Source organism: Monodon monoceros, unplaced genomic scaffold, assembly GCF_005190385.1.
Source record: "Monodon monoceros isolate NGI ecotype Baffin Bay Population unplaced genomic scaffold, NGI_Narwhal_1 Super_Scaffold_20, whole genome shotgun sequence".
NCBI lineage: Eukaryota > Metazoa > Chordata > Mammalia > Artiodactyla > Monodontidae > Monodon > Monodon monoceros.
In genome coordinates, this window is record NW_021703777.1 from 137,132,010 (window position 1) to 137,140,593 (window position 8,584).

The following is an 8,584-nucleotide window of genomic DNA, read 5'->3' on the forward strand; positions in this document are numbered from 1 at the left end:
ACCCTCAGGGGCACCCCAGCTCTGTGGGCAGCCGTTCAGAAACCCTGGCACCCTGCCATGGGGTGGCAGTCCACCCTCGGCCAGAAGTGGCAGGAGAGGCAGCCAAGGGGGACTGTGCCTCTCACGCAATGTTCCCCGTGGGTCACCACCCAACAGGAGGCAGTTCTCCAACCGAAATCGGACATGTTAGAAGTAACACAAGAAAACACGTGTCGTTGGAGAGCTAGCAATGCAGAGAATCACCCTGCCAACTCCCATGAAGGGGCTGTGTCGGGTCCAGGGGGCAGATGCAGCCACGTTTACTGGCGCCGTTCCCGGCCAGGAGCTTTGCTGGGGATGTTGGTCCCTCCTCTCTGCACACAAGTCCAAGTCAGCGGTTCTGTACTGGGAGCCAGGGCACCGGCCTTTTCTGGCCTGCCCATCACCATTTTTAGTGGCTGCACAGAATTCCATCTGGGGGAGGTTCCACACTTATTTCATTAGTCTCCATGGACATTTATGATGTTCCTGTGTGAGTTTTGATGGGAATTAAATGCTGCCTTGTTCTCCGCCCCACTTCTGGAACAGCTGAGATAGCGGATGGAGGGGACCGGCACCTCTGTTGCTGCCAGCCCTCCAGAGAAGGCGTGGCCTCGGGTGCTGCCAGGTGGCCTTGCTAATGCTGCCTGCCTCCCAGGTAAGGGCCTCCCAGGCCATTACCGACATGGATCCAGGGGCAGAAGAGATGGAATCCCTCAAGCTTACAGAATTTTAATAGCTTCGCTTGGCTCAACCAAAAAAGGACCTATGGCTGTGACTGCCAACCAAGTAGCATTCCGCCTCCATGGGGTGGGTTGAGAGGGGCACATGGAGAGCTCAGGGGGGCAGGGGCGTGGGAGCAGGCATCCCCTTGGCACCACAGGGCTTTGTCTTTTCTGTTTAAAACTGTAAAGAAGGCCTTGGTGAATTAACTTCTGCCTTTCTGTTTTTTTTTTTTGCGATACGCGGGCCTCTCACTGTTGTGGCCTCTCCCGTTGCGGAGCACAGGCTCCGGACGCACAGGCTCAGCGGCCATGGCTCACGGGCCCAGCCGCTCCGCGGCATGTGGGATCCTCCCGGACCGGGGCACGAACCCGTGTCCCCTGCATCGGCAGGCGGACTCTCAACAACTGCGCCCCCAGGGAAGCCCCCGCCTTTTGTTTTTTTAACCTGGAATCTGTGAATGGGAATCTATTTGGAAATAAAGTCTTTGCTGGTGTAACCCATTTAAGATGAGCCCTACTGGACTAGGGTGGGTGGTGCCTCTATAAGAAAAGGCACAGAGGAGAAGGCCACTCGTGGACGGAGACAGAGACTGCAGTGCTGTGTCTGCAAACCAAGGGACGCAAGGACAGGCAGCCCACACCAGAGTTGGAGAGAGGCCTGGACTTCTGGCCTCCAGAACTGAGAGATAATAAACTGTTCAAGCCCCCACGTGGTGTACCCGGTTAGGGCAGCCCCAGGAGGCTGACACAGGTGGTAGGCTAGGTTTGGCTGTGGACTGTAGTTTGCCTGGTCTAAGCCAGCCTCATCTTGGGGCCAGAGACTGGCTGGGGGCCAGCTTGGAGCTGCCTCGAATGTTTCCTGACAACTGCCACCGGTGCAGAGGGAAGCACCCGGGCCATGCTGGCCAGTCATGATTCTTTGCTCTGGGACATGCACAGTGGTTGCCCAGTTGTGGCTGTACTGGGGAAGGCAAGTCTGAGGGCAGGGCCGAGACCCGAGGAGGGAAGCGCCGAGAACTTCAGAACTTGAGGGGACTGGCCTGGAGCCCACCCTCCTCAGTGGGTGTTCATTCAGCCCTGTGAGCAGCTTTTCTCAACCTGTGGGGGAAATTCAGAGGTTATCGTGTGAGCCCAGGCTCCCCAGAGAAACAGACCAGTAGGCTCTGTGGCCTGAGCGTGAATCTCACAGTGAGACTCACCGTGGGAAGTGTCTGAATGCACAGAAAACAAGCTGAAAGGGATGGGCCTTCACCTCAGACGGGGTGTATGCTTGACTGAGACAGAAAACTCAGGCGATGATCTCAGGCCAAGAGGAACGTTGCAAAGCCCCGTGACAGAACATTCTGGTTCAAAGGATCAGTCTGCTCAGAAGAAGCCGTGGCTGCACATAAGGTGACAAGTAAGGAGTCGGGATAAAACACTACTGCCCAGCGGGGATCGTAAAAGCAGTGGCTGAGAGTCTGGTAAGAGGATTAAGCTCCACCCGCCATCCCTGCAACTGACCTTAGGCAACTGACCTGTGGCTTTGGCTAATGGAATGTGGAAGGAAGCAAGAATGGCCCTTCTCAGCAGCCGTGGGGGCCTCCAGGGCCCTCTAGCCCTCTTCTATGAACGCGTCACATCCCCAAAGGGGCTATTTGGGGTCCTAGAATGAAGAAGACAGACCACAGCCTCCTGCAACCATGAAGTATGAGTGAGGGATACTTTGATGGCTGTAAGCCACACTCACCTGAGGCTGATTACTACCCCAGCACAGCACAGGAAGTTAACTTCCTCTTTAACCGCAGATCAGGGTTGAGTTGAGTTGACCCTGTTCCCCAGCTCGTGACACACTGTCACCACTGGTCCTATAGTCCATCTTGCATCTTATTTTATCCACTTATCCTATTTATTTATTTATTTGGCCGTGTCGGGATCTTCGTTGCAGCGCGTGGGCTTCTCTCTAGTTGCGGTTCGTGGGCTCAGTAGTTGCGGTGCACGGGCTTAGCTGCCCCGTGGCATGCGGGATCTTAGTTCCCCAAACAGGGATCGAACCCGTGTCCCCTGCACTGGAAGGTGGATTCTTAACCTGGACCACCAGGGAAGTCCCCCACCTACCCTATTTATCCATCTATCCCTCCACCCACCATCCATCCGTTCTTCCAGCTCCTGTCTTTCAGTTTGAGTACTACCTTCTAGTATCTTCCATCAGGTACCACCTTAAAAAGTTATGGGGGCATGTAAAGAAAAAGTGAATTTTCTTTTATGAATTCAAGTTCAAACTAAGGGATTCAATTCACTCAGTGTTGATGTAAGCCACTAAGCAATGTTTAAAGGGAAATTTATAGCATTAAAGGGCTACCTAAGAAAAGAAGAAAGGTCTCAGATCAGAACCAGAAAAAAAAAGAGCAAACTAAAGCCAAAGTAAGCAGAAAAAAAGGGGGAAAATAAAAGAGCAGGATCAACGAAATATAAAACAAAAAATAAAGAAAATAATGAAACCGGAAGCTAGTTTTTGCAAACAGTCAAAAACTGACAAACCTCTAGCCAAATTGATCAAGCGAAAAGCACACAGATTATCAATATCAGGAACGAAAGAGGGAATTTCACTACAGACCCTACAGACATAAAGTTTTTTTAATTTTTAAACATTTTATTCTTTCAGCTTTATTGAGATATATTTTACAGATAATAAAAATCACAACTTAAAAGGGAATATTGTGGACAACTTTATGCCAACAAATCTGAAAACTTAAATGTAATAGACAAATTCTTCAAAAGGCACAAACTACTAACGCTTCTTCAAGAAAAACATACAACCTCAGTAGCCCTATAACTGATTTAAAAAATTGAATGTACAGTTAAAATCAACCCAGAAAGAAAAATTGAACCCCAGATGGTTTCACAAGTGAATTCTACCGAACAATTAAGGAAGAAATAATACCAATTCTACACAGATTCTTCAGAAAAGAGAAAATAAGGGAGTACTTCGCAACCCATTTATGACGTTAGCATCACTGTGACACTAAAACAAGACAGAAACATTACAAGAAAACTAAAAATAGTAACCCTCATTAACATAGAGACAAAAATCCCCAACATCACTTTGTTATAAAGCAGAAACGAACACCCCATTGTAAAGCAATTACACCCCAATAAAGATGTTAAAAAAAATCCTCCACGAAATAATAGCAAATCGCATCCGCCCCAGGATAAAAAGGACAACACGTTATGACTGTTGAGAAGGGCAATCCTGTGCACACAGTCTTTTAATCCCCCACTTGGCCCATAACAATGGGCCTTGGGCCTGGAGCGATTCCTCACCAAGAGGTAAAGAGTCCTCAAGCCTGTACTGGGCTTGCCTCCTTGTGTGGGAACATTTTCCCATTTTAGGCTCAATATGTGTTCCTTTGTTCTGCTTAAGAGCGTGTGCCGTAGGGCACCTGACCAACCCCACGTCTACTCCTTGTAGGGAGGAGACGGGGTCCTTCTACCGCAGCACAAGCAGGGTGCGTGCAGGCTAATGGCCACATGTCAGCTGCTGGGAAGGACCCGCCGGCCTCGGGAGACCAGCACTCACTTGGGAAGCTGCTATTTGGCTCCGGCCCTTCTCTGTGCGTAAAGCTGGTTCCGTGAGTGCTTGACTGCATCGTGTTTTCTTGGTGACTCCTAAAGCAAGATGCAGTGGGCAGAAGTGTCTGTACGTCTCTTCCTGATTAGACGCTGCTTGCTTGAGAATGACCAAGTGGGGTTTAGAGTAGGAATGCCATAAGTGTAATTCACCACACTAACAGACTGAAAGAGGAAAGCCATATCATCTCAACAAATACAACCGCAACAACGACAAATTGACAGAGCTCATCACCTGTTCATGATTAAACACACCCTCAGAAAACTCGAAGTAGATTTCAACCTGATGAAAAATTTCTCCAGAAAAGCATCGTACTTGAGGATGAAAACTCAAATGATTTCCCACTGAAATCAGAAACGATGGGGAATTCCCTGGTGGTCCAGTGATTAGGACCCTGTGCTTCCCTGGTCAGGGAGCTAAGATCCCGCATGCTGCGGTGCAGCCAAAATAAATAAATAAACAAATAAATAAAAGATAAAAGGCATGCAGGTAGGAAAGAAGCATTAAAACTGTTTCTACTTACCTGTGATATGATTATCTATATAGAAAATGTTGAGGAATCTACAAAAATAGCTGCTAGCATAAGTCAACTTAGCAAGGATACAGAATTAAAAGGCAACTTAAAAAAATCAGATGTAGGGCTTCTTCCCTGGTGGCGCAGTGGTTGAGAGTCCGCCTGCCGATGCAGGGGACACGGGTTCGTGCCCCGGTCCGGGAAGATCCCACATGCCGCGGAGCGGCTGGGCCCGTGAGCCATGGCCGCTGAGCCTGCGTGTCCGGAGCCTGTGCTCCGCAACGGGAGAGGCCACCACAGTGAGAGGCCCGCGTACCGCAAAAAAATAAACAAACAAATAAAAATAAAATGTATCTCCATATACTAGTAACAAACAATTGGACAAGAAAGTATTATTTAAAGTAGTATTTACAGAAGGATTAAATATACAAAATACTTAAAGGTAAATTTAACAAAATGTGTGCAAGGCCTGTATACTGAAAACTATAAGATGTTGAGAGAAATTAATGAAGACCTAAATAAATGTAGAGATAAACCTTGTTCATGGATCAGAAGATTCAACATTGCTAACGTACCAGTTATGCTCAGATTAATCTATAGGTTCAATATAATTCCAATCAAAACCATCTGGTCAGCATTACTAAGAAGACTGCTGATAACACGGAGGCTTGGTGGGGGATGGAGTGCTGGGAACTTTCATTCTGCTGAGGGGAGTGCAGAATGGTACAGCCACTCTGGAAAACAATTACTCCGTTTCATATAAAGTTAAATGTAAAAGTAAGACACAACCTAGCAATTCCACTCCTAAGTATATACCCAAGAAAAATTAAAACATACGTTCACAAAAGACTTGCACGTGAACGTTAACTCATAGTAACTCCACATGGACAAACTATGTCCATCATCTTGTGAATGGATAGTCAAATTTTGGTGGAATTCTACTCAACAATAAAAACAAAGCATTGTCAAGTGAAAGAAGTCAAACATGAAAGACTACATACTGTATGATTGTAGGAGCATGAAAGTTTTCACTAAAACTACAGCAACAGAAATCAGATGAGCAGTTCTGTAGGGCCTGGGGTGGAGGAGAGCATGACTGAAAAGGAGAGCTTTGGTGGAGGGTTTGGACTAGTCCTGTAATTGTGACTGTGGTGGTGACTCATACCAATGTGTACAGTTGTCCAAACTCATCGAATCGAACACTTAAAATCAGTGATTGTTATTGCACATAAATTGTGTCTCAATAGAAACGCGCACAAAAATCTGAACATATACATTACTCATGATCCAACAAAATGCAGGCTCAAGTGCCTCCGTGCACAAGCATAAGAAAGTTCAGAACAGCTTTATTCATAATATCCCCAAACTAGAGACCATCAAGTGCTCATCACCAGTAAAGTGGATAAATTGCGGCGCATTCACACAACGGCTTAGGACCAACGTTAAAGGGTAGACTAGACGCAACAACGGGCGTTCAGTTGGGTGAAGGAAACCAGATGTGCAACAGTCATGCTCTATGATTCCATTTGTATGAAGTTCAGAAAACAGGCAAAGCCAAACTGAAATGTTTAGGGGTGCATGCTTAGGTGATCAAAGTACAAATAAACACAAAGAAGTGGTGTCAGTGAAGTCAGCAGAACCTTTGGGGGAGGGCGGGGCGAGCTGCATCTTTGGATCTTCAGTGTTCTGTTTCCTGATGTGGTGGCAAGGACGCAGATGCTCACATATAAGTCATTAAACTGTTACATGCATATTTTATGGAGTTTTCTGTGGCTCTGTTATATTGCACAAGACAAAAGCTTATAAAATAGTAAAGTGCATGCTGTATCTCCAGTAATTCACTGGCTCTGGTTTTGTGAGACTGAGTGCTTTACATTAGCCATCACTTCTGCAGCGTTGGCACAGAGATGCACACGCTGCACCTATACGTGAAGATCAATAATGATTGTTCCTGGGAAAAAAAGGGGCTTAGAATTAATAATAAAAGAAAAATTTGAGCATTTAACCAGTTAAAAAGATAAAGGATAAAAATGCTGGAAAGTTAAATGAAAAACAAATTAGAAAAAATAATCAGAATCAGACAGATTAATTGAAGTGAACACAGCAGGAGGTTGGACTTTAAATGCTAATAAATATGTGAGATTAAAATGCAAGTTAAAGTTAATAGGGAAAATATTCTTCACTTGACACATGATTGCCTCTGTAATCAGAAAAAAACACACGACGGTTTAAAAACATCGTCATCTCTGCTCTCTGGGCCCTGTTTTTACTTTTTTTTTTTTTTTTTTTTTTTGGCGGTACGCGGGGCTCTCACTGCTGTGGCCTCTCCCGTTGCGGAGCACAGGCTCCGGACGCGCAGGCTCCGGACGCGCAGGCCCAGCGGCCGTGGCTCACGGGCCCAGCCGCTCCGCGGCATGTGGGATCCTCCCGGACCAGGGCACGAACCGGTGTCCCCTGCATCGGCAGGCGGACTCCCAACCACTGCGCCACCAGGGAAGCCCTCTGGGCCCTGTTTTTAAAATGTGGCAGTGATGTGTCCCACGGACTGGCGACTCAAGTGTCCCTGTGAATTTGCTTGGCATGTGGTAGGGTCTGTGATTTTAAAACTTACTCCTTCCCACCTGCCCCTCACCACCTAGAGACGCATTTCTCACGAGGGCGGTGCTTCTTTCCGGAGGGAGCTCCCTGCCTCAGAGTTCACTGTGGGGGCCCCCAAGTCACTCCCTGGACCGCAGCTGTGCCAGGGTCCCCTCTGGCCGGTGCCGGGTGGCTGGGAGGGGAGAAGCTGCACAGGTGAGCCCGTCAGGGGTTGGGGAAAAGGATTCTGTCAAAAAGCAATGGAATTAGCTTTCAAAATGTGCATAGGTTGTTTTAATTTACATCCCTGGCCGTAGGTGTCAGAAAGCAGCTCAGGCGCAGAGGCGCTCACTGTGAAAGTGGGCGGTTACGGGCCCTGTGAGCTGTGTATGGCAGGGACCCCAGACTTCTGCCCTTCCCTCCCGCGGACACAGAGGGGAGACAGACACACACTCGGCAAGATAGCTGACCATCTGCTGAGTGCCAGGCGGTGGGAGGCTGGGTGGGGGGGAAACCCGAGATGAACACCGTGATGGGGGCAGGACTGTCCACCTGCATGAGACCCCCCACATGCCGCCATTTCCGCAGCCCAGCCTTCTCGCAGCAGTGCTTCTAAAACACAGCACAGCATCCTTTGGCCCTTCTAGGGTCTCCCCATCCTCAGGATGAAGTCCGAACTTGCACAGCTCAAGACCCTTTACGACAGGACACCCGCTGGTCGCTCTCTGCCCGCAGAGCTCCACAAGCTCTCCGCAACAGGGAGGTGGGTCCTCTCCCGCCTGCTGGCCTGGCCTGTGTCACCTGGCCCTGTTCTCCTTGTGAGCAAAACTGGACTGACGTTAGATGCTGTCACGGGACAGAGCAACCCCAGGTTGGCTGCCATCAACCCATTCATCCATCTGCTCGCTCGTCCATTCCACTCGGCTAGGGCAGCGCCGGGTCCTGACGGGGAGAAGGTGGGGACAAGTCGGACATGGACCCTGCCTGCACCGAGCTCCCAGTCTGGTCGGGAAGACAGACGTTGAGACCACTGGGAGATCCTGCTTGTTATGGGAGACTCTTTGTTAGGAGCTGGAGGACAGGGAGTTGGGGTGCAGGGAGGTGGGGTGCCGGGTGGTGGGGTGCAGGGAGGTGGGGTGC